General features: G+C 41.3%; 1 protein-coding gene across 1 annotated transcript in view; it reads left to right on the top strand.

Moving 5' to 3' along the window:
- FBXO38 (F-box protein 38) overlaps positions 1-26,399 on the top strand; it is a 3,050,069-nt gene that overhangs the window by 1,508,497 nt on the left and 1,515,173 nt on the right. The window lies entirely within an intron of this gene.

Genomic DNA, 26,399 nt, shown 5'->3' with positions numbered 1-26,399 from the left:
AGGGCTGCTTGAATGGTTACCAGCTTTGATGCATTTCTGAGTGAATGTGAACTGTTGAAGGAAATGTTTTTGAGGAGGAGTTATCCTTTTCAACTTGTTAATGAAGTATTTATTGAGGTTTTGATTAAGAGAGAAAGAGGGCACTTTAAGGCTATACTCAGCCAGGTTGTGGATGACAGTGTTGGGAATAGAGGGACCGTAGGAGTAACATATTCAGGATCGGCTTGTGTTACGATCTATAATAGGTCAAATAAAATGGTTATTGAAGTGAATGCTTGCAAAACAGACCATTCTAATATGGTCATAACTGACCATGATGTAGATGGAAAGGCCGTAAGAGTAACATATTCAAGATCAGCTTTTGTTATGACCTATAATAGGTCCAGTAAAACGATCACTGACATTCTATATAAGAAGTGGGTAATTATCTCGTCCTGTAATGATATTTGACAATGGGTTGGTGAGAGACCCTTGTTATATATAGAAGGGGTAGGACCCTTAAAAATGTCCTTGAATGTCAAAAAAGGGACTGATGACTTTTTTACGAGGAAATGTGGGGTTTGTTCATCTTGCACACATTTCCTGGAGGATCCATCCTGTGTGATTAATGGCGTGACCATTAAGTTGAGAAGGAAATCTTCATGCTAAACTGAGAGAGTATTATACTGCACCCTGTCTACAGTTTGTCCCGCTTTTTATATCGGGAAAACCGAAAGAAAATTAAGATGTAGAATTTACGAACACTTAAGGGATGTTAGATTGGAAAAAGATATGAATGCTCTGGCAAAACACTTTAAGGAATGTGATAGACACAATTTAAAATTTATTATTATTGATGTCCTGGACATAGACCCAAGGGGTGGTCCTTGGACCTTACAAATGGAGAAACAAGAAGCGTTATGGCAAGTTAAAACAAATGCCGTAAACTGGCCAGGTATTAATGATGCTCTGTCCCTGGCTTGCTTTTTGAAATTAAGAGCATTAAATAGATAAATGAGTATTTATTTATTAATATTTTTTAAGGTTCTACATTTTTTGTGTGGGGGTTATGTAATGCATTGTATTTTATCTTAGTGTAATTTATTCTTTTGTTGTCCTATTCATAATCTTTTCTGTGAGTTTTTAACATATGGATGAATTTTATGAATATGCATGAGGTGTGGGCACACTGGTTTTATGGAATTGTACTGGTTTAATTTTAATTAGGGGTGGATCATTTTAGTTTAAATCAAGCTTTGCAACAGTTTCTAATATCCTTGAAAAAGTCTCTGAATGACCAGAGACAAAATCACTCTGATTACTGTTGGATGGATTGCTGTTTTATACACTTGGATTTACTGTTCGTTTTGTATGAATGAAGTGCTTCATGAATTTAAGATTTTGCTGTTGTGCCTGAACCTACTGCTGCTGCTGTTGTTTTAGTGTTCCAGGTTTGTACTGCTTACTACTGTTTAACAGTGGAGATGAGTCTGGGGGGCCTAGAAGGGAAATATAACAAAGGAGGGTAGATTTTTGAATAATTTTATTAAAATGTTTTACATGGAAGATGTGAATTCAGTACTAGCAGTTTGGAGTGAATTTACATAATACTATTCTCCAAGATACAAAAACTGGGTTAGGCTAGATAGAATTTACATCTCACTGGAACATGTGCATTTAATTGAAGGTCTTGAAATGCACCCAGTAACTACTTCAGATCATACGCTAATAATAACTAAAATAAAAATGCAAGGTAATGAAATAAAAGTGAGACACTGGCACTTTCCCACCTATCGGCTGAAAAGAGAGGAATTTAAAGAATGTTTTTTGGAATTAATTCAAGAGCTACTAGAGAAGATAGAAATTTCTACTGAAAATATAGATAGGGAGTGGGATAAAATTAAAGTGGAGTTTAAAACTAGGGTGGAAATAAAGGAAAGGGAGGCATGGCTAAGAGGAATTGACAAATGTTAAAGTATTGCAAAATAGGGGGAATCTCTCAGAACAAGAAAAAGAGCAATTGCAGAATGGTAAACAAAATAAGGGATTACCTTGACAATGTGCACTTGTTTCGACAGATTGCTGTTTAGAATTATTGAGTACAAAAACTGTTAGCGTAGTGACTCAGACAACAGAAAGTGGAAAGGGCTGTCACCAAGCTTAGGTAGCCTATAACAAGGAAGATAAAAAGTGATCCTGTAGAAGTATTAGAAATATTTTGAACGAAAGTTTGTATAGAGCAGAGAAATATGGAAATGAAGAAAAGGTACAAATGGAAATCTTTATGGAAGAATTACATATGCCAAGATTAGAGGTAGATGAGTCTCAATAACTGACAGGACAGGAGATGAGATAAAAATGGCTATGTATAACTAATATACAGGAAAGTCCCCAGGAATAGATGGTATTCCTGTGGAAGTTTGAAAGCTAGGAGGGAAAAATCTGATAAAGATCTGGGAGGTTTTGTTTAACAGCATTTTAAGAGGAGAAGTACCAGCATCCTGGAAGAAAGATTTGGTAATGGTAATACCTAAAGAGGACAAAGATCCATCAAATCCAGTTTCATACAGGCTCATTTCCATACTAAACCATAATTATAAAGTGTCTGTAATGGCTAAAAGAATGGCAAAAGTGATACCAAAATTGATAGAAATGGATCATTGTGGTTTTGTGGAGGGGAGGCAAACATTTGACAATATTAACAGAACAGTGATGATCCAGAATGAAGCAGAATGTAAGAAAATGCCACTGTTATTGGTGGTCTTGATGCAGAGAAAGCATTTGACAGAGTAGACTGGGAGTTCATGAGCAGGGCAGTAGAAGCATTTGCTTTCTCTGATACAATTATAAGATTGATTAGGAGTATATATGAGGGATCGGAGGTGAAAATTAAAGTGGGTGGGGTCCTCTGATAACATCTGCTTGAGTAGAGGCATCAGGCGGGGTTGTCTGCTTTCCCCTTTGTTGTTTGCATTTTATTTAGAATCATTGGCAAAGAAAATAAGGGACTCAGAATTCAAGGAATATAATTGGTGTGGTAGTCTGGAAAAGCTGGCTCTATTTGCAGATGTTATTTTATACATGACAAAACCAGAGAGAGACATTACAATGTTGTGGAACATTTTAAAACAGTTTCAGATCTTCTCGGCAAATAAAATGAATGAAGCTAAAACAAAGGCAATAGCGGTAAAATATGTACCCCACACAAATTGGTCCAGTAGTATCCATATTGATGGGGACCTGGTAAAATTAAGCATTTAGGAGTATGGATTAGAAGTTAGACTGTTGTGGCAGCCGAGGATATGTGGGATGAATCTAAACAGAAGATAATACAAAATTTGAGAACCTGGAAGTTTTGTTATATGGATACTATGATACAAGGAGTTAAGATGTTTTTAGTCTTATACAGAGGTCAGGCATATTTTTATCAACCAAAGGAGAAGCTGTGGATAGCAATTAAGAGTGTTGAAGGATTTTATCTGGGAAGGGAAGACAGCAAGGGTCAAGTAGGATAAGCTGATTCTTCCAATAGAACAAGGTGGACAGGATTGCCTAATTTGAGGGGGTATTTTAGAGCAACAAAGTTAAGGTTCTTATGTATAGCACAAGCAGAAAACTATAATTCAAAATGGAAAGGAATGATGATGCAGGGGGGAAGCTCAAGAAACAAGGAGAGATTGGGATTTTGGATGCAGACTCTTAAGGAGAACAACAAAAATCCTACAGGGTATTTTATTCATAAAACAGTATGGTGTGGTTTAAGAACTAAACCAGCACGAGAATGGCAAAAAGAGATTCTGTGATAGGGATGACTGTGGTTAGGGATATAGATAATAGGCAAGAGGGGGCTGGAATTTATTGAAGAAAACTGACAAAGGAACCAGGGTATTGGGAGCAAATAACTAGAAAGGGAAAGGTAATAGAAGTACCTCTTTAACCCTTTTTAAGCGCAACCTGGATAACTGAATGGGAAACAGAAAATACACCCCTGGGATCCAACTGTGTCCCTGCTGGACAGTGGGATAGGGTGCTGACTTGTTGGAACATGAGCTAAATTCTTGGCTAGGCTTGTAAGGGCCTTAGGGCCAATAGCCTAGTAACTTCCTATGATTTGGACTCTAGTATGGTCTTTCTTATATTTGCTGACCTTTTTGACAGTCTTCAGTGTGACTAGAGTTTGATTTGTCTCCTGACTAAAATGTCGGCACCCGAAATGCTGAGTTGCTGACAAGCTGAAAAAAAAAAGACCAAAACTGTAGGAGAAGAGAAAATCTTTAACATCACTGTTCCTCTTTAAACTTCTTTTTTGCAATGAGCCAAGCCTCCCACACCCCCCAGTCTTATATATAGCAAGTCTGAGATTGCCTTACTTCAGAGTAAAGGGAATATACCAGGAAATGTCCATCTCAGATTAATTCCACTTTTCAGCCATCCAGTCTCTCTGTATTGGGACTCATTGTAGCAGGTTTTGACATTTAAAATGGTTACCATTTGATTTATTATAGGCCTTAATTTTTCTTTTATTGTTTAGTTTATTAATGTTGCATTCCGCTAAGATTGTTTATTTTTACATTCCCCAGATTATTTGGTGCTGATTGCTGCAATTTAGTTTATGCTGCTTCTTAGGATGGAGTACACCTCAGTGCTTCAGCAATGGTCAGTTCAGCTCCAACTTCATCCTCGGGTGGGCTGTCCTCAGAGCAGGGTGGAATTTTGGATCAGAGATGTCTCGTCTCAGATCTGGGATCTTATGCCTCCCCAGGGCAGTCTGCCTTTGCAGCCATAGAGAGAGCCCTGTCTGTACCCTTGACTTAGACAGTGCCTATCCCCTCAGATCCTGTCCATACATCTGTCCCATCTCTGCATCTGGAGTCTCAACTAGCCTCTCTACAAGGACAGTTGGTACCTAAACCCCAGGTTTCCTATCAGGGTATCTCCATTTTTTCTGACACCTCCTCAAAGTACCCCACTGAGGAGGTCCCTAAGAAGAAAACATGTAAGTGGAAACTGTAAAAAGTATGCTGAGAATAAAAATAGAATGGTACAGTAACAAGTAACTACTAAGAAAAACAAAAAAGTACTGAAGCTGACACAGCTGAAGGTAAAACAATAAACTTCAATGCACACAAAAGAGAGTAAGCACTTTCAAGGTGTGCTCTCACCGCTTCATCAGACTGTTCTAAACTAATAACAAATGCAGTTAAATAGCATAAGTTAATTAGTCAATTAAAGCACTGATAAAAGCATCAATTATCTAAGAGAAAAATGTCACAGCAAGAAAACAGGCAAATGAAACATATAAAAAACATAACAAATATATATATATAAAATATGTATAAAAAACAGTCCTATACTCCGTGTTTGAGAGGTACTTTTTTTGTTTTGCTTAGTAGTTACTTGTTACTGTACCATTCTATTTTTATTCTCAGCATACTTTTTACACTTTTGGATCTCTTGGTTGGGAGTAAAGCATAGCAGAAGGCAGTGATGTTGAACTGACTTTTAATCCTGCCAGGAAAGCTTCTTCTGTCAACAGAGTGGCTAGTGATCCCCTTAACAACATTATGGAAATTGTATCCAACTCCCTCCTTGTTACTGGATATAGACAAGACTTGCCCACTTTTCATGAACAAATTTAAAGAACTGGAAAATAAGCTTTATAAATTTAAATGGCTGCAATGGCAGCAATTTCATCTGGAAGCATCCTTAAAACATAAGGTCATACCCAGGGGCCTAAGAATTCTCAATATGCCTAGCTATGTTAATGTATATCCAGACCTGCTGATGAAATGGCAGTCATTTAACTTGCAAGCAAGCTCCGGCTGCTTGGAACTTCTTATAGAATTCTTTCTTCCAGAAGAGAAAGAATTGCAATGTCAGATATCAGTTCTGCAGGATGAAATTTATAGTTCCTTTCCTGCTGATATTATGGGGGACAAACTTGATAACCTCTATGGCAACATCCTGTCTTATGAGAACAGGTTACAGTCTATTAAAATAAAGAAATTGCAATGTGACATCAAGGATTTTACTACTGGAGTGATTTTTGCATGGGGTAGAAGTAACCCCCCCACCAGCCGTGAACTCGGAAGACACACCACAAACATCGGATCCTTTGTGTGAAACTACCAGTGAATCTCTGAATCAGCCTCTGTCTTTAATGGGAGGAGCCGCGAATGCCAACTCCACAGAACTGGCTCAGTCGATCGGAAGCGGAGCTGAGTCATTACACCACCATAGTACCGCTGAGGTAGCACCCCTGATGCATCTTCATAAATAAAGGAAGTCCCATTCTGACGATAATGGTGACTCCACTACTAATGTGAACACTGGAGTCAGACCTAGGGCTATCACCTCTTTTCAACTGCAGAGACCTTTTCCTATCAGGGACAGGTCACAGAATCGAGGGAGGAAGGGCAGACTCTAACACCTCCCAAGTACAGAAATGAATGTGAACCTAACAGGCCAACGGAAAAGGAGGTAAACAGTTTAGTTTTTAATATTTCCTCTGTACAGCTTACTGCCGCACAGTTAGCATTGCTGAACAAAGGTTTATCATTTGTCCCTGCCAGAGAAGCCGAGCTAACTAGTGTCTTAACTGATCTTAGATTGTTTGGTAGGACTCTTACATTGAAAACCATACTACCTGACACTGTTAACACTGACACTGCTTCCTTTAGAATACCCAGCACTTTTATCCCACCACCCAATGCCAAGATAGTGACCTTTATTCAGACTTGTGAGAAGCATATAAGAAGAGAATTTGAATCTAATTGAAAGAAAATATACTTTAATCTTAATAATCATGAATATGCATCCCTCAATCCTTAGAGATTAGACCAGCAGGTAAGGATGATGGAATTGTTGTGTTAGACAAGGACTTATATCAAACATAAATGTGTAAATTGTTGTGTGATGACACCACTTATGTCTGTATTTCTAAAACTGCTGTTTATGGTATTTTTGAGAAGGTTTCTTTCTTTATTTTCGATCTGCTTATGACGGGTATGATCGATAATAAGTTGTTTAAATATTTTGAGGTACAGCAACCACTTATACTGATCATTTATGGCTTACCCAAAGTGCATAAAAATCTAACACTGCCACCCATGCGCTCGATACTGTCTACCTTGCGTTGGTACAATGGGAGAGACATATTATTTCAAGCTGAGGGCTTCTCTGAACATATCTTATGGTATGTAAGATTTGTTGATGATATTTTTTTGTTGTGGAGGGGGTCAGTTGAGAGTCTCATGCAGTTTATAGAGTTTCTACATCAGTCTACAGATTTTTTTTAAATTTACTTTTAAATATTCTTTTGATGAAATTGGATTTCTTGATGTTAAGGTGAACAAAACTGATTTGACTAGCCTAGTAACTAGTATTTATAGGAAATCCACAAGAAAGAATAATATGCTCCATAGAGATAGCATGCATCCTAAGCATGTTACCCGAAATGTTGTTAAGGGGCAGGTGTCCAGGGTCATGAGAATCCATGATAATGATGAACAGCTTGCCGAGGCCCTGAAGACCTTGGAAATGGATTTTCTAGATAGAGGCTATAAGGAAAAGGATATTGACAGTTGCATTACTGATGCATATACGGAGAGAGGGGACAAATGCAGGCCTTATTACGCTGCTGTACCTAACACTGAAGCCATAGCTACAGAACAAAGGACAGGATTGATTAGGTTTCCTCTCACATATTCTTCTCATGTTAGTAGTATATATGATATTGTCAAAAGGAACTGGGGCATTTTGGATACTGTGGATGAATTAAGAAATGCCGTAGATACTGTTCCACACTTTTCTTTTAAAAATAACAGATCCTTGAAAAGGCATCTGTGCTACAATACTTCTACTTTTAACAAGGTTTTATAGTCCGAGAGGCATGGCACTTTTAAATGTCAGTGTGGCTTCAGCATGCACATCTTTTAGACTTTATAGTTCCACTTCTCCCTTGTCTCAAAAAGGAATTTCTGTGGTGGATTCAGCAGTTGTCTTTAAATCCATGGCTCCCTTTTCATTCTCTTCCTTCCCTCTCAGGATCTGTTCACAGACACTTCAGATGTGTGACGGGGTGCAAAGTTCAGGGAGTGTGGTCACCTCGTCAGCAGAAGAAGCATATCAATGTCAAGGAGATGAGAGCTCTTATGCTTGGCTCTTCAGGTCTTTCATCCTCTTTTTCTCTCCAGGGCCTCTCAAGGTACTCACAGACAATACCACAGTTATATGGTATATCAACAAACAGAGAAGGACAGGATCTTACCTTCTTTGCCAGCTGGCACTACTGGTATGGGATCTGGCTATCAAGTAACTCTTAAAGCAGTTTGTATTCCTTCAGATCAGAACATTGTGGCAGATGCTGTGAGCAGGTCCTTCACTCAATCCCATGAATGGATGTTTCACGGGAATGTATTTCTGGACATTGTAGTAGATCTCTTTGCCTCCCCTCTGAACAGACAGCTTCCTCTGTTTTGTGGCATAGTCCCAGGTCCACTCGTATGGAAGCTGGACACCCTCTCATTTTCTTGGAAGGGGATGTTTCTTTATACATTCCCTCCCCATCCTCTCTTTCCAAGAGTTCTGTTCAAGATTCAACAGGATGCTTCCAAAATCTTGTTGATGACTCCCGTTTGGCCGCGACAGCACTGGTTCCCTCTACTTCTGCATCTAGCCAAGGGCAGTCATCACAAGTTACCTCACAGGGTGGATCTACTCGCACAAAACAAAGGATCTCTCAACAGCTCACATGGTGTAGTGGTACATTGCTCTGACTGTATTGTACAGGGTCTTGGGTTTGAGACTTAGAATTGATGGTTTTAGAAAATTCGCCTCTGGGATCACTTCATTGGCACTACTCGACAGAGGCACTGAGAACTAAGGTCGGGTGGCACGATGCCAGGGTAATCCTATGGGCTAGACTTGTAAAGGCTCCAGGGCCATTAGCCTAGTCCACACCTATGAACCATCATCACCTGTCCATGCTTCAGCTGACACTCTGGGTGATGGAGTTTTGATCCCTCATAGACAGCTTTTTTTCTGAGGATGTGCTGCAGGTCCTGCAGGAGGCCAGGAAACCTACTACTACTTAACTAAATGGAAGAGGTTTTCTATTTGGTGTCTTTATTGTGACCTGGACCCACTTACTGTGAATGTTCCTTTGGTTCTCTCTTGTTTGTGTGAGTTGCTCAATGCTGGTTTGGCCTATTCTTTTATTAAGGGCCACTTATCAGCTCTTTCAGCTTGTCTGCCTTTAACTCCACCATTAGCTTCTAGATTTGAGGTTAAGCAATTTCTAAAGGCATCCTTAATATTAGACCTCCCAGGAAGCCTGTTCTTCCTCCCTGGGATCTTAATTTTGTTCTAGCGAAGTTGACTCTGGCTTCTTTGAAGCCCACTGTTTCAGCTTCCTTTCAGCATTGTTCTTGGATGACAGATGTTCTTTGTGTTTCACTGTTGCAGTCATTACATTTGGGTTATCTGCTTGCAGGTAGCCCTCAGTTGGCCTGATTAACAAAGTCTTGGGTCCTGCATCGGTTGCTGTCCCTTCTTCCATGACGTCAGGTCGTCAGGGGTATAAAACATGCAGCCGACGCCATTACATCAGTCTTTCTTGCCGTGCGGTGCCCGAAGCAGAAGCAGTTTGTAAGTGCCGATCGGCCGACTCCTGAAATTTTCATTTTCGAGTTTCAGAACCGAAGTCTTAAACTAAAGCTAAGTACCCCGTTGGGGAAACTTTTTCTTGCTCCTTACCGATGTCAGTAAAAGTTAATAATTGCATTACTTGTGGAAAGCAAATACCTGATGAAGATTTTCATTCGTACTATATTCCTTGCCTAGGCCCTGACCACGATGTACCTTGCTATCGGTTTTGCGCTTTATTTAATCAGTGCACTATCCATCGTCAGTATATTTTCACCTCTAAATATTTTGGTTCTCGGTTTAATTATCCAGAAATGTCGTCAGTTAGCCATTCGACTACCGGGATTCCGAAAAAACGCAAAAATAAAGACAGAGACAGGCCGCCGAGGTCCAAAACTGCCGACGATGCTTCTCCTAAGCCAGTTCGTCAGTACTCAGTGAGGCTCTTTTGCAGCCCCTGATACCCGCTACTTCTGATTCGCAGGCCTCTACTGAGACCCATTCGGAGTCTGGTATGCCGCGAGATGCTTCAACTATGGAACCCGCAGATGTCTCTATCTTGGATGGGTCCAGAGCCGCTGTGCAGGCACTGCCTTCTGAGGGTGTATTCAGGCCTATGGACTTGCATATTAAACTGATGCCTACTTCTTTACTTAGGCCTAAATCTCAATCCATGCCTAAAAAAACGATGCCCAGGCCACATGCTCAGGCCTTTATGCCTAAAAAACAAATGATAAGTATGGCTGAAGATCTAATAACTCTAATCAGGGGTAGCCAACCCCCCTCCCCCTTCTAACAGGCCTAGGACTGAAGTTGAGTATGAATTTTCTGATCAGGATTTTGTTTTTCTGATTCTTCTGATGAACTGGATTCCCCTTATCTACTTATAAAGATTCTGATGGAGAGGACTCCATTCCCTCTGCTTTCCCTCCTGAGGATTTTTCTTTTGAGGAAACCTTACATACTCTAATGGAGCATTTCCACTGGGAAAGCCAGGATTTTTCTGATTAAAAAAGAGGCTTAGGGATTTCCTTCTCCTACTTCAGCATAGGCCTTTAGCTATTCCTCCTGTACTAGACATTGTTGATAATGCTTTTTCAGAATCTAGTTCGGCTCCTGATTCCCTGCCTCCTGCTCCCAGAAAGCCTGACAGATACTACAGGGTCCCCGAGTCCCACAAGTTCTTTTTAAAAATCCTACTGCAGACTATTTCACAGGGGCCCAAGGGCATTAAGACTTCTACTGCTAAAATTCCTACTCCTTATGATAAGAGACTCCAGGGTCCTGGACAGATGGGGGTAAGAAGGTTTACACTTCTGCAACCTTGGCCATTAGGGCTTTAAACAGTTTCTTATGTTAAAGTATCAGCAACATGTTACTGGACTGCTTAAACAGAAGCTGATGATGATTCCTGACTGTGTGGAAAATAAAGAATTACATGATTTAATGCATTCTGCTGAACAAGTTGGAAAACATACTTTGCAATGTGGTTTTGATTCATTAGAGTCTTCTTGCAGGGCTGCTGTGACTGGGTCTGTGCTCAGAAGGCATGCTTGGCTCAAGGAGCAATCTTTGCCTGATCATGTTAAAGCTAAATTTGTTGGATGCTCCTTTAAATCAGGACCGCCTGTTTGGCAACAAGGCTGAGGAAGTTCTTAAAAAGATGGAAGATCAAGCTAAATCTATGCAAACTGTTAAAGATTTTTACAAGTTCAGCCTCCTAGATTTAGTAGGCACTAGCCCTCTAAGAATTGGTCCTTTCCAGCCCCTTCCAGGTCTTCTCAAGCCTAACCCAGACAAAGCAAAACCCCCAGGTTTCAGTCCCAGAGGACACACAGAACTAAACAGTGGGGGCCTCCACGTCCAAATCTGGGAATAATAAGACTCCCCCTATGGTAAACTGTCTCAATGACTTCCTTTTAAAATTTCCAAGCACTTATCAACTGACTGCCCCTTTGGGGGGAAAGATTGCTCTTCATGCAAAGAATTGGGAACTCATTACCCAGGACAAATGGGTTTTAAATATAGTGTCCCAGGGATACAGATTTCACTTCCACACATTGCCAACACCAAGCGGGTGGCCGGACCTACCCCCCAAATCAGTGGGCAGAGACCCAAAAGCAGTACTTTCTCTCTTAAGAATGGGGGCTATTCAACTGGTACCAGAACAGGAAAAGGGGCAAGGTTTCTACTCGCGACTTTTCCTGGTACCCAGAAACGACCGTTCATGGCGTCCTATCCTGGACCTGTCTACTCTAAACATCTTTTTGGAGATTCCAAAATTCAAGATGCTGACTCTTCCCCAATTGCTTCATATGCTAGGCAAAGATGCTTAGTTGGCAACCCTAGATTTAAAAGAAGTGTACCTGCACATCCCAGTCAGGGAATCTTGCTGAAGGTACCCACGCTTCAAAGCAGTTCTCTGCACTGCCCTTTGGCTTATCTACTACGCCCAGGGTACTCACAAAGTGCCTAGCTCCAGTCATTGTATTTTGCAGGCAAAGAAATATTCAAATATACCCATACCTGGACGATTGTAATTCAGGCAGAAAGCCAGGACATACTTTTGCATCATCTGGTCTTTGTACAAAGGGTTCTAACTTGTCTGGGGTACACCATAAATGAAAGGAAATCACACCTGGTACCCTGTCAACAAATTATATTCCTGGGAGCAAGCTTGAATACAACTTCCCAGATGGCTTACCTCACGCCAGAGAAACAAATTCATTTGACAGACTAATTCAAACAAGTGGCCACAAAAACTCTGCTATCTGCAAGACAAATACTGCAAGCCTTTGGGGTTTATGGCCTCCTGCATTCTTTTAATTCCATATGCAAGACTGCATATGAGGAACTACAGTGGTATCTAAAAAGCCTATGGTATCAACATTCTCAAGACTTGGAAACAATGATTCCTATCATACCTTGCCTACGCCTAGAGTTCCTTTGGTGGGCAGAGGCCTGCCACCAAAACAAGGGACTTCCTTTCACACCACCCCCTGCCGCCCATACCCTAACAACAGATGCATCAGACTATGCATGGGGGGGGGGGGGCTCACCTGGCAGGAAAGTGCATTCAGGGCAAATGGAACCCAAGTCAAATGCACCTGCATATCAATCAAAAAGAAATGTTCGCTGTACAGAATGCTGTGACAGCCTTCAAGGACCTCATTCTTCCAGGACAACTAATAGTAAAGACGGACAACACCACTGTTATGTGGTACATAAATAAGCAGGGGGGGTTACACATTTTTACCCCCTCTGCAGACTAGCCATGTCATTGTGGAACACAGCCTTGAGCTACCAAGTGCACCTACAAGCTCAATTCCTGCCAGGAAAATTAAATACACTGGCAGACGGACTAAGCAGAAACCTCATGGACCCACACGAGTGGAAACTGGAACCAAGGATTTTCAACATGTTGACAAGCAAATGGGGGAGCCCGGATATAAACCTGTTTGCCTCTCCCCGGAACTACCAATTGGACAAATTTTGCACAAGGACTCCCCACAAACAAGCCTGGAAAGTGGATGCTCTGTCCTTCAGCTGGAAAAACCTATCAGTCTATGTCTTCCCCCCTCTGCTTCTGCTCTCCAAAGTACTACTAAAAATCAAACAGGACAAACCAAGGATGATTTTGATTGCTCCAGAGTGGCCAGCACTGGTACCCACTCCTGTGCAGTGTGTCACGGTTATCTCCATGGCACCTGCCTCAGACTCCTTTCCTGCTGTCTCAACAGGAGAACCAGATTCTGCACCCTCAGCTTCTAACACTGAACCTTGCAGCCTGGCTAATTACTTAATCTTTCCTTTACCATCCCTCAGCAAACCTGTGATGGATATCATTTTCGAGGCAAGGAGGCCTAGTACTAGAAAATCTTATGTTGAAAAATAGAAAAGATTCTGTGCCTGGAACCAATCTCAAGGGAGGAGCACAGCAGCGGCCAATTTACCTCAGATTTTACAATACTTAACTGAGATGCTTCACAAGGGCCTGTCTTTTTCCTACATTAAAATCCATGCCTCAACCATTTCAGCTCATTATAACACAGAACCACCCCTCTTCTCTCATCCACTGCTCAAGCAGTTCCTCAGAGGGGCCAAAAATTTGAGACCACCCAGGAGAGCTCCAACCCCAGCCTGGGACCTTAACTTTGTCTTGGAGAAACTCACTCTACCTCCTTTCGAACCAGCTGCTACTGCAGACTTAAAATTTCTTTCTTGGAAAACAGCTTTCCTTTTAGCAATCACTTCAGCTAGTAGGGTGTCTGAATTACAGGCCCTTATGGCAGTGGAGTCTTTCATCATCTTTCATGGGGACAGGGTGTCCCTCAGAACCAATCCACCCTTCATGCCCAAGGTGGTACCCAGTGTGGCTCTTAATCAGTCCATTCATTTGCCAACTTTCTTTCCCAATCCACAGAATAAAGGGGAACGGATACTGGATTCCTTAGATCTGCACAGACAGCTTAGATTCTACTTGGACAGGACTAAACCTCAAAGGAAATCTGAACAACTGCTGGTGGCATTTGCTGCGGGGGCAGAGGGGAAGGCTATTTCAAAGCAAACCATTTCTAAATTGGTAAGCCATTGCTTTAATTTCTGATATAAACACCATGGAAAACCTATCCCCAGGGGATCAGACTTCACTCCCCCAGGACTGCATCTACCTCTACAGCCTTTCTCAGAGGTGTTCCTACCAGGGACATCCTAGAAGCTGCTACCTGGAGTTCTGTACATTCTTTCACCAAGTATTATCATTTGCCATTTTTCTGTAATTTCAGAGCTGTCTTTGCCACTGCAGTCTTGCAGGGCCTTATAGCTGGCCCTAATGCTATCTATATTCCTCCTCCCAACCATAGCTTTGGGAATCTTCCCAAATCGAACATCTACATTTATGGTAAGTGTACACAACTGTACTTTCTTTTGTTAACTCTTCCTTCTGCCAGATGGGTATCTGAGTTGCAACCCCTTATGGCTTGTTCACCTTTTTTGATATTTCATGAGGACAGGGTGGTTTTTATGTACTAACCTTCCTTTTATGCCCAAGGTGGTTAATGAGTTGTCACTTAATCAGTCTATTAATTTGTCTCCTTGTTTCCCCTCCCCACAATCTGGCATTGAGAAGGTGCTGCATACCTTAGATGTGCATAGACAGCTCAGATTTTATTTGGATAAAACTAAAGCTATCAGAAAATCTGATCAGTTGTTTGTTTCCTTTCATCCTAGGTCTTTAAGATTGGCTGTTTCCAAACAAATTATTTATACTTGGATTTCAAATGCTATTTCTTTTTGTTACACTTTTCATGGCAAGAACCTTCCTTCTTCTGTAAATGCTCATTCTGTTGGAGGTGTGGCTTCTTCTTGTGCTTTTTCCAAGAGTTCAGACACTAATTCTATTCTTGAAGCAGCTACCTGGACTTCTGTTTGTACTTTTACCAAACATTACAAGTTGGATGGTTTCTTCAGAGCTAGAGCTGGTTTTCCTGATGCCATTCTTCATGGCTTCTTAGAGGGTTCTACTGCTGCTACCTCCTTCCAAATTTCTTCTTCAGCTTTGGCACTCTCCCATAAGTTATGAATACTGCAGTGGTGAATGTAAGGACATTGTACAGTTGTGTAAAATCTTACCATAACGGTAGATGCCCTTGCCTTCACTGCTGCAGTATTAACTCCCTCCCTCCATCCCTGTAGTCATTTTTCCTTCCTAGATGTGCAGGTTCTCTTTGGTTTTCCTTGGACTGCTGTTCCTACCAGGGCAGTCATTTTTGAGGATGGTATGCCTGAATGCCACCTTTATGCCCTGCACTAAGTGAGGAGTGTGTAGGTGACGTTCAGCGTACCATAAAGCAATGATAGACTGGCCGGACGATGGGCTTCATGGCAGGGAATCCCATAAGTTATGAATACTGTAGTGATGAAGGCAAGGACATAAACCATTATAGTAAGATTTTACACAACTGTACTTTCTGCCAGTAGTTATAAAACTTCCTGAAAGGAAAAACCATCTCTGAAGATCAGAAGGATCAGCACTTCTTATAACCCAAGATATACACTGAGATCAGTCACTCCGGGCTGCTGATCTCCCTAGTGCTTACCTTGGTCATGTTCATTATCAGCTTTATCCTAACAGGTTAATATCACAGTCCTGTTCAGGTTATAGGGCAATGAATACATTTTTTCTTCTCATTTTTCCTAACCAGCAGCAGCTTTAGTGGGGCCTCCACACAGTCAAGGATTATTAGGGGGCCCTCCTTGTAGCCATGAGTACTGCAGGTACCTAAATCTGGCTATGTTGTTGGTTTTACTGGAGAGAATGTCCACCAGTAGGGTTTAACTAAGCCAGGGGCACTATGTCAGTGATAAAATATTTAAAGGAATTATGAAGCCTGTTCTTTCATAAAACACAGTTACTATAACAAGAGATATCTTTGCATTTTAAACAAGATTTAAATAAGATTAATTACCCACCTAGCTTATTAAGTATACAAGATTGCTGTACTGGCTTTTCTTGGTTTGACAGACATGTTGCAAAATATCAAGATAAGATAACTTGCTGCGGTTGGGGTTCTCAAGACCTCAGGAATCGGTGATGTTTAAACCTGGCTATGCACAGACCTACATATGCTGTAGCTCTTAAAAGTAAACTATAAATGCAAGCTAAGAAACAGTTACCCTCAGCAGTCTAAAAAAAAATGTAACACAGGCAGGACCTAGCATGAAACATGCATCTAAGAGTCACACTGACTCAGTTCAAAAGCCCATAAGACAGTTCTCCACACAGTCCAGTGTCATAGTCATAGATGATTCCATAGCGTGACACACCAGTGCGGCACCCACCAGACTGTGCATGGAGAGGGTCATAGTTAATTGCCTATGATGTTTTAGGATTCACCACATCTAGAATGCCCTCAAGTCATTGCATCAAAAGTACACATCACACACACACACACACACACACACACACACACACACACACACACACACACACACACACACACACACACACACACACACATACATGATAGAGCTCTTTGAATATGTGTCTGAATCAAGTATGAACCTAGCCTTGAGTAACATCCTACCATCACCAAGAATTATACTATAATCTGAAGAAAATTGATTTTAAGAATTAGCTTGTCTTCTGTTGTTATTCAAAGGAATTACAATATATATCACCCTGGGGGTGATAGAAGACACTTCTGAATGCTTTGCAAGGGATGGTCTGTACCTATCCCCTCAAGGTTTTTTGTATATTGTTTAAATCTTTTTCCACACCTTAGGGCTTTTTTAGGCAATGTCAGTCTTCTAATCCTTCCAGCATAGCAAAACGGAATATGGATAATATAAGGGTATCCCTGCTCAGTGCTAAGAGCCTTAACACTACAAGCACTCCTTACTCTGGAAAACATTGATATATGCATCATCACAGAGACTAATTCAAGATCAGTGAGAACACTCCATCAATGCAGGGTTTCAGTACCTGCCACATGTTCAGACCCACTGCATTTTTTGAAGGCACTAATGGTGACAGCATCTCTATATTCTTAAAATTATTCACTGCAAACTCATTAGACAAGATAATAGCCTGGATCTTCTCCATGTCCAGCTTACTATTAACAAAGACACTTAATCATATCATAGTTTTTTTTATAGGGCACCCCCCGTTATGTCCCTCTCAGCCTGTACCGCCTACCTAACCACTATAGAATCCCTATGAAATCGAGCACCATTTTCCTAGGAGACTTCAACTACCCCCCCCCCCCCTTAACTGGGAGACATATAAAGCCTCAAACATGTATGGCCAGACATTTCTAGACATCATCAATACAAACTCTCTGGATCAGTTAGTCCTGACACAAACCAGGGGGGATAGAATCCTGGACTTGGTCCTTACAATATGGAGCAACTGTGCTCCCTATTAATTTTAACGTCGTCCTTTGAAAAATCAGATCACAAATCAGTCACATTCACTTTAAGACTAAAGCCTGATGCATCCAAAATTCCAAAATCTCTGTATGTAGAGATTATTACAAGGCTAATCTGCTAAAACTGAATGATGACCTGTTTAAATTCGAAAGCCCCAGCGATTCTGATGACCCCTCTGCTTATGCAGAATTCTTTATTGCCAAATTCTGTGCACATATAAATAGCTATATAGACGCATCTGCCCCCTCAGAAGTAAATACAATCCCAGATAAAACCCTGTGCTGGAACCCTAATATAAACACACTGTATGATAAAAGAAGAAAAAAAAAATCATTGCACACAAAAATGAATTTGATTCTAAAGATACCTATAAAATTCTTCTTAAACTTAACAAGGAAATCTGGATCCTGATCAAATCAGCGAAAGCAAGATTTGAGGTAAAAGTAGCCATCTAGGTGAGGGATGCAAAGCCTTCTTTAATTATTTTGAGAATCTGAGAAATAATGCCTAGCCATGTGCAGAGCTAATAGTAAATGATATAACATACTCTGACTCAGGGGACATAGCCAATATACTAGCAGATAAATTTAGCTCAAATTTCCCCCTCCTATATTCCCAGATCACATACCTACAACCACACCCCTCTGTCGGATCTCCCAAGATGCTATCCAAGGCCAAGGACGCTACTTTTGGGAGGCCAGATAACATACCGTGCTTTCTACAGGTCAGCCCTAAACATGACTTGTCAGAGTTCCTACATAGGTTTTTCTGTATCGACCTCCAACCAGGCTTCATGCCAGATGAGTGGGGGACATCAGCAGTCATTCCCTTGCATAAGGACATGTGTAACGTACAAACTTTTGACTCAAGATAGCTCAGATTCAACAAGGGCAGATCCTGCCTACTTAACCTGGTCGACTTCTTCAAGATGATTTCTGAAGCAGTAGATAAGGTCAAATTGGTACACAGCTCAAAGGTATTCAAAATCGTCTGACACTTTGGTATTGTAGATAAACTCTCCCAGCTAAATGTAAATCACTGCGTAACGCATTGGATCACAAATTGTCTCACAAATAGAAACTAGGAAGTTAAGGTGAGCAACCCTACCTCTTCCAAAAGACCTGTCAGTAGTAGTGTACATCAGGGTTCAGTTATTTAGGCACTCCTCCTTAGCATTTACTTCTCAGAGGTCAAAGCCAGTGTTAAGGTTTAAGGGCTGATCAAGTTTGCATATGATTGTAAACTTGTTGCTGTTATGAACTCCCCATAGGACAACAAAATCCTCCAAGAGAGCCTTTCACAAACAGATAGCTGGTGTCAAAACTATGGACTAAAACCGAATGCCAAGAAATGTATAATTGTTATCCATTGGCAATCTCATTGATAACACACCCTTAAACGTTTATCCCATGGTCAGGTGTCTGGAAACCTGTGTTGACAATGAAATGTCCTTTGAGAATTTTATAAGGAAGTTCTTTTTCATCACACATGTTATATGAAAAGGTATGATGTCCAGGTCCTGGAATGTAATCATTCCTCTGTACTGTACTCTCTTTAGCCCAGTCATTGAATGTAGTGTCCCTTCTTTTGATATCTACCTATCCAAACACTTGGCACAACTGGAGTAACCACAATACTTTCTCACCAAAAATCAGTGGCCTAAATCACAAAACTATGCATAGCATCAAAAGCCTTGTCGCTCTTCTCTGTATTATACCAGTTACTGTAAGGTGAGCTCTGCCTTATATATATATATGGCATCAACAGACTGTATCCTGTTAGACTTACTGCAAATTCACAAGTCCAATGGCAATATGAAGACCTGTGCAAAGGATCTCGATCTGTTTTGCAACATAAATAGAACATGTTGGAGGGTTCAGTATGTATCACAGAGAATTCCTCTTCTGTGGAGCAGTCTTCTACTCCATGTTAATGAAAGTACTTCTCTTACTCTTTTCAAACGTAATTTGGAGAGATGGATGGGAAACCACAAATTCACCTCAGTTTAGCACTCAGGTTCCTCCTGTATAGGGGCAACAATTAAATGCCCCAACAAATCTCTGCTCTGCCTACCTTTGGGTTTGTATACAAAAAAATAAGGTCTAAAGACTGCCATGGGAATGTAAGGCTAGACTTCTTAAGATCTTCACATATCTGTAGCCTTGCAAGTACCTATGAACTTAATTGAAACCTCTCTACTAGTTACATGTTCGAAGTCTGGAAAACAGCCATTGTAATGCCATTACACTAAGGTGAGCCAACCATGGATCGTGGTAACTATAAAACCATTACTCTCACTACACTCCTATGTAAAGCGTGGAATGTATAATCAGACCCCATTAATCTGGACAATGAAGGTTTGTTAGTCTTGCACCCTTAACAATTTGGCTTTGTTAAAGGCAAGTCCTTCCTCTTTAACATCATTAATTCTTTGGAAGTCACCAAAGCATTGGCTAACAGTTAGGTAATACATAACAGAATTGCTGGCCCGAGACTAAGCCTTTCACATTTTTCTATTAATCTGAATATAAATCCTTATGTTGTGCTTTGGATAGCTGACTAGTCTGAAAGAACCCATGTGGTTAGAGCCACAAGTGTCACTTCTGAAAACATAAAAGTTATGACTTGTATACCATAGGGCTCATTGCTGGTATGTTTCCTTTTTGGCATCCGTTTCTTAGACCTTCAGGTGAAAACTCCTGTCCTATGGTTATTTGAGTTTGCAGCTGGGTGTAAATTGGGTGTTATTCAACCTTCCACTAATTCACAATTGCTCCAACATCGGTTAAACTATGGTAACATCTGGTGCAAGGGCAATGAGCTGAAGGGAAATGTCATACATGCAGGTGACACTCCCCTCCAACTAGATACTCACTCAGTTATATGGAAAAACCGACAGTCTTCTCTGTCTTCTTAGTCTCTTATAGACTCCTTTGTATAGATGTATGTCTAGTTTTTTTTGAGTCATGAAAGATCTGACTCTCCTTGACCTCATAATCCTTCACAGAACAAATGGTTCCTCAAATACTGGTAAAATGAACTCAGTGTTTGTCAACTTATAAAACATGCTGGCATGATGGATTCATATCCCAGAGTAGCATTCTTGCCTTCTTCCAGGTAAACCTAGATAACTGGATGGGCAACCTTAAATTCTTCCCCTGTCATTCTTGTGTTGCCCTATTTTTGAGGCTGGAGGGAAATTATGACTGCGCTTTATTGCCTAGGCTTGTAATGGTCTATAGACTGATTGCGTAATACTTAACTATGAACATATACACAGAGACATTCATATCTGTGTGTGTATTAATCTATCTGTCTGTCCCTGTATATATAAAATGTAACAGTGAAGTTTCTTGATGACCAGTCTAGGCAATCAAACCTGTGAACCTATAAGAAAAATTTTCTGCATTTCAGCTATAAAGGAGGAATGTTTTTCACTAGGCCAGCCAGGGCCTATTCTAAAACCTCCATAGGAGGAGACAGGCCCTCGACATTGTGGAGTCCATTTGTGATCACCTCTCCACTATATTCTCTTCATCTTCCATGCCTAGCCAACCTAGCCAACTTCAAAAGAGGAAACTGCCTCCTTGCAATTTATGAATGAAAATGAAGGTTAACATCTTTATGCCCCCATCTCTTGCAGGTTGTATCATCCATGAAGATAATCCTGTTCGGTATCACTGCAACAGATCTAGGAATGCCTGTGGGGACTCCCATTTTGGAATTTCTTGGGGAAGTAGTACAGAGGGCTGGTTAATTCCGGATGTCTTGCTTTTGGACCTGTCCTTAACTCATTGGTCTTCCCAAGAAAGAGCTCCTCTGGCAAATTAGCCCTCTGAAGTAGAACTCTTTAGACAGGCCTGGGCTGTATTATATGAAGGGATACAGAGCTTGTTTTAGTTTTAAAGGAATTGTGTGGGTTTGACTCTTGTCTTTTCCTGAGTTTGAAAGGGACTAGACAATTTTTTTCCAGTCTTTGGACCTTAGCTACTTTGGCATGCATATTTGGTTTGTCTGAGTACAGATGACCACTTTGTAGGGTTGTTTTGCTCACCCTTTGTACCTGGATGCTGTCACCAGACATGAAATGCATTTTGATATGCAAGTATTTGAGGTCTAAGCAGGACATTCTTCTAGTTCACTGATGATAGCCATCTATTTCATTGCAAATGGCTGCTTTTTGGGCATTCTTCATCACTCAGCGTGTTCACCAAACTGTTAGTCATAGCAGCTGAAATCTTGTATGAGAAAGATCTCCTTGTGTCGCCCTTATTCGATGATCATGTTAGTGGCGTTGTGAAAGGATTCCTCTGAATTGACCTCCTGCGGCTGTTGCATAGTGACTGCAGATACTAGGGTTACCATTAATTCTGCTCAGAGTATTACCAACATAAGCACGGAGAAATGGTCATTTTTCATTTTAAGTTGTTATTGATAGCGGTGAGGGACATGGTGATCATGACCATGGCTACCTGGGTGGTGCAGGGTTATATTTGGAGTCTGTTATATCATCTAGGATTGTTTGCTGCAGTATTCTGTACACTGATGTGTACATGCCTGTAGGTGAGGATGTCGTGGTGGAGTGTGAGGCATCAATAGTTGAGTGACCAAGTACTCACTGACCTTCTGTTGATATCAGGCCATTTCATCTATATCCTGGCATGGTGAACATCCCATCCTTCATGCTTTTGGTGGTCCTTTATTACTTCAGCTGAAACCATTGCAGTATGTGATGATGGCCATTTCATTTGTAAGCGGGTGAACTCATATATGATTCCACATGGTGCGGGGGTCTCCTCAACAATCACTGGAGTTCAGAGCGGCTGTCCTAGCCCTAAAGACCTTTCATAGGTTCATAGGTGTGTACTAGGCTAATGGCCCTGGAGCCTTTACAAGCCTAGCCCATAGGATTACCCTGGCATAGTGCCACTCAACCTTAGTTCCCCATGTCGAGTAGAGCCACTGGAGTGATCCCAGGGGTGAATTTTCTATTTCCCATCCACTCATCAAGATTTCTCTTGAAGAGGGCCAGTGAGGTGCTCTGTTTGACATGTATGGGAAGTCTATGCCATAGCATGGGCAGTCTCTGGGTTATGAACCTGTCCCTCCAGCAAGTTCTGTTGATTGTGGTAATAAGGTTGAGGTCTCTGGAGCATGTGGTGTGGAGGGATTGGGATTTCTTTAGAAGTAGCATTTCTAACAGAGCTGGGTCAGACATGGTTTTGTAAGTCAAGCAGAGATCGCCTCTAAGTAGGTGATATGAGACAGAGAATAGTTGGAGTTTTTTTAGTCTGTCCATGTAGGACAAGTGTTTAAGGCCTAAGATCCTCTTTGTGAGTTACTTTTTCGGCCTCTCAAGTTGTTGCAGGTGTCTAGTGAGGTACATGCCAAATGGGGCATTGTACTCAATGATTGGCCTAATGAGGGAAGAGTAGAGGGAGACAATGACCTCTTTCTTCCTGGATGCAAACCTTTAGTAATGAGATGTGCCACATAGAAGGACCTTCTGACTGCAGTGGCAATGTGGTGGTCAAAAGAGAGGTTGCTGTCAACCTGCATTCCCAGACCTCTTATAACACTTTCTGTATTCAGTGGACTACCATCGATGTGGTAATTCATGAGAACTGGGTTTTTCCCAAAGGGGATGAGGACACATTTTTTGGCATTGATCTTAAGGCCGTGGCTCTGATATCAGTCGTTGGTCTCAGTGATGCCTTTATGTAGGATGTCAATATCACTTGGGGAGTTAATAATGGCTCCCAACTTGCAATCGTCTGCGAACTTTGCCAGCCAGAGTCCCTTCTTGTTGGCTTGGACGTCCAAGAAGTACATACCAAACAGGAGAGGACCCAGGACCGAACCCTGTGGGACTCCACTTGTGACTAGTCAGCAGTCTGACTTGGAGTCAGCTACTTTCACACTGTGGGTTCTATCTGTGAGCTAGATTAGATTGCAACCCACCTCGTGTTATAGGGGTTGATGCCTAGCTTAGTGAGTTTTTCTATGATTCCTGAGTGGGGAATGGTATCAAAGGCCTTGTCCAGATTAAGGTAGGCTGTATGAACCACCTTGTCTTCATCCACATCTCTGGTGACTGACTCAAAGAAGTTGACCAAGTTGAGCAGGCATGATCTACCCTTCACAAAACCAAACTGTGTTGTGATGCAGAGTTTGGAGCTTCCCTATATCCTTGTTTATTAGGTCCACGATGATGCATTCCATAGCTTTGCATATCAGACTCGTCAGGCTAATGGGGAATAGTTCCCAAGGTCTGTAGCCACTCCTCCTTTGTGGAGAGGGATGACTGTAGCAGTCCACCATTTGGTAGGGGCAAAGCCTGAGGTGAGGCTGTGATTGAACAGGGCACACAGGTGAGGTGCCAGTTCACTGTGTAGTTCATGAAGAACACAGCTAGGGATATTGTCAGGTCCCATAGAAGCTGTATTCCTGGTCTTGGACAGTGCTGTTTTAACCTGTGCAGCAGTAATACTGGGTGCCTGGCAGTCTACTGGTATTGTGATTGGTTCTTCGAGGGGGGGGGGGTAAAGTTGGCACTGAATCTGTCGGCCAGTATATTGGCAATATCTGTTGACTCGGTATAGGAGGTACCATTGCGCAATAGCTCAAAACAAATCTGGGTATTGAGATTAAGCTGCTGATGATGTCTTTTCTTATCTAGTCAAATGGCCATTTATGTCATACCTCAATAGGCAAGAAAGAATAAGCACATGTCCTCCTTTGTGTACAGGAGGCTATACATGCCCGAGACTTCTGGGACACTGTAGAGATTAATATATTTGCCACCTGTGAGAATGCAGCCTTTCCTCTGTTTAGCAGGACATGGAGGAGTAACTGATGTTGCCTTCTGTGTCCTCAGCATGGTCAGCCTCTCTACATATTCTTGTTGATTCCATGTTATGTTGAATGTTTAAGGGACTGAAAGGCCAAACTTGTTAGCCCTTGGTGGTTGAGAATAGTGTAGTTTCACGCTCTCAGATTCCTGGGGAGACTGGGATAACCCTCCCTGTTTTAGCAGAAGATGCCCTCATGGTTAGGGTGACAGCTGACACCTTCTCAGAGCCCAGCTTCTTTTTCTGGTCTTCTCATTCTTCTAGGTTTGCCAATTGGGAACTCAAGGTCATTGATGCAGCAGGGAAGCAGTCCTCTAGGCTGTTGCCTCCATGTGAAAATAGTTCTCATTTTATCTAAAACCATATCAACTACTACTTCAGCCACTTAGCTTAAAGGTGATTTTGACCTCTCATTGAGACGTGCATAAGTTGGTGTTCTGTTACTCCATGGCCAGGATGTGTGAAAGTTTTTTCAGCACATCTGGATCATTGGCTGGTGAAGCAGTTCCTTAAAGGAGGGCTGTATCTTGCTTCTCCTTAGAGGGATCCTTCTCCTCTGTTGGACCTGAACTTTATAGTTTATAAGCTTAGCTGTTTACTCTTTGAGTCATGCATCTTGGCAACAATAAATTTAGTTTCCTGGAAGTCATTCTGTCTCTCTCATTGGTTGTTGTCACCTCTATGCATGGGTTACCAAGTATTTTAGGTTCTCATATTTTAGGACACCATATTTGGTGTTTTCCAAGGGTCAAATGTCAGTTAGGATGGAGCTGTGCTTCCTTTTGAAGGTGGCTTACTAATTATTGTTGAACTGGTTCATTTCCTGGCTTTTGTTGAAGAGGAAGCTGAGAGAGAGAAAAATCCCTTCAGATGGATGTTCACCATTATCATAGGTTTTATAAATGGGCCCAAGAATTCCTCTCACTCCATGGAGGGATTTGCTGACAGTTGCCACACACACATTTTCCATTTAGATTGCCAGCGCTGTACAATACTTTGACATCAGGAGGCCAACTGACTATTAGAAAATACCACAGTCAAAGCCCACTTCACTTTAGCTGTAGTTGCCTCTAGTGCAAGCTTTAAAATATTTCCATTGCAGAATTTCAGTAATGGTGCTTTAGGATTTAGATGTGTTTTCTAACTAGTCCTTTTACAAGTTTTCTCTTTTTTGAGTTAACTACTTTCCAGAGCTGACTGCAGTTAACACTGAAACTTAGTGAGTACTGGCTGTTGATGCTTGGTACTGGAAAGAAGAAAAAAATTCTGTATGGAAGGTTAGCACAGCTGTTGGAAAAGCATTGGAGAGAATATGATGAGCAGCATTAGAGTTGCGATGCATAGTGAGGGCCTCAGAGATAATTTACCTTAGGAACTGCCAGGTAAAGAACTTTGATGAACTCTTATGGCAGCATTTAAAAGAGATGTAGAGAAAGTGCCAAATTAGTGAGCTATGTTGCTCAAGAAAAAAAAAAATAAGAGATGACACATGGCAGAGGCTCTAAACTTGCATGTTGATGTTATAAAGTAGTTGCAAAAAGAAAATAGATCAACGGACAGTATGACAATTTCTTTTCTTAAATGAAGTGTTACAAATCTCACATACCTTCGTTTCTTAATGACAAACTACTTGTTAATCCAAACTAAAAGTTTATAAAACTGTGCATAGCAGCCCTTTATATCCCACCTGGAGACAATATCAGCACATTGGAGGACATCCTATCTTGGCTCTTCCACAGTTTTACACAGATACAATTATAGTAGATAATGTTAACATCAACTGGTCAAATCTCACCTCTGAGATAACAACTGTAAACCTATACAATTTCTCCCTATTTATCACTGATCCTACCAGAATCAACATGAAACACAATAAAACTACCACCCTGAATTGGTTAACAAGTCACTATGACAATATAGCTTCCCATTGCACCTTCGCAAGCAGACCTAGTCACCACCTGCCCATATAGGCCACAAGAGAATGCTGTATTTCTT

The sequence above is a fragment of the Protopterus annectens genome, chromosome 4.part0 (assembly GCF_019279795.1).
Source record: "Protopterus annectens isolate FY-2018-M chromosome 4.part0, PAN1.0, whole genome shotgun sequence".
NCBI classification, from domain to species: Eukaryota; Metazoa; Chordata; order Ceratodontiformes; family Protopteridae; genus Protopterus; species Protopterus annectens.
This window is presented reverse-complemented; position numbering and strand designations above follow the sequence as displayed.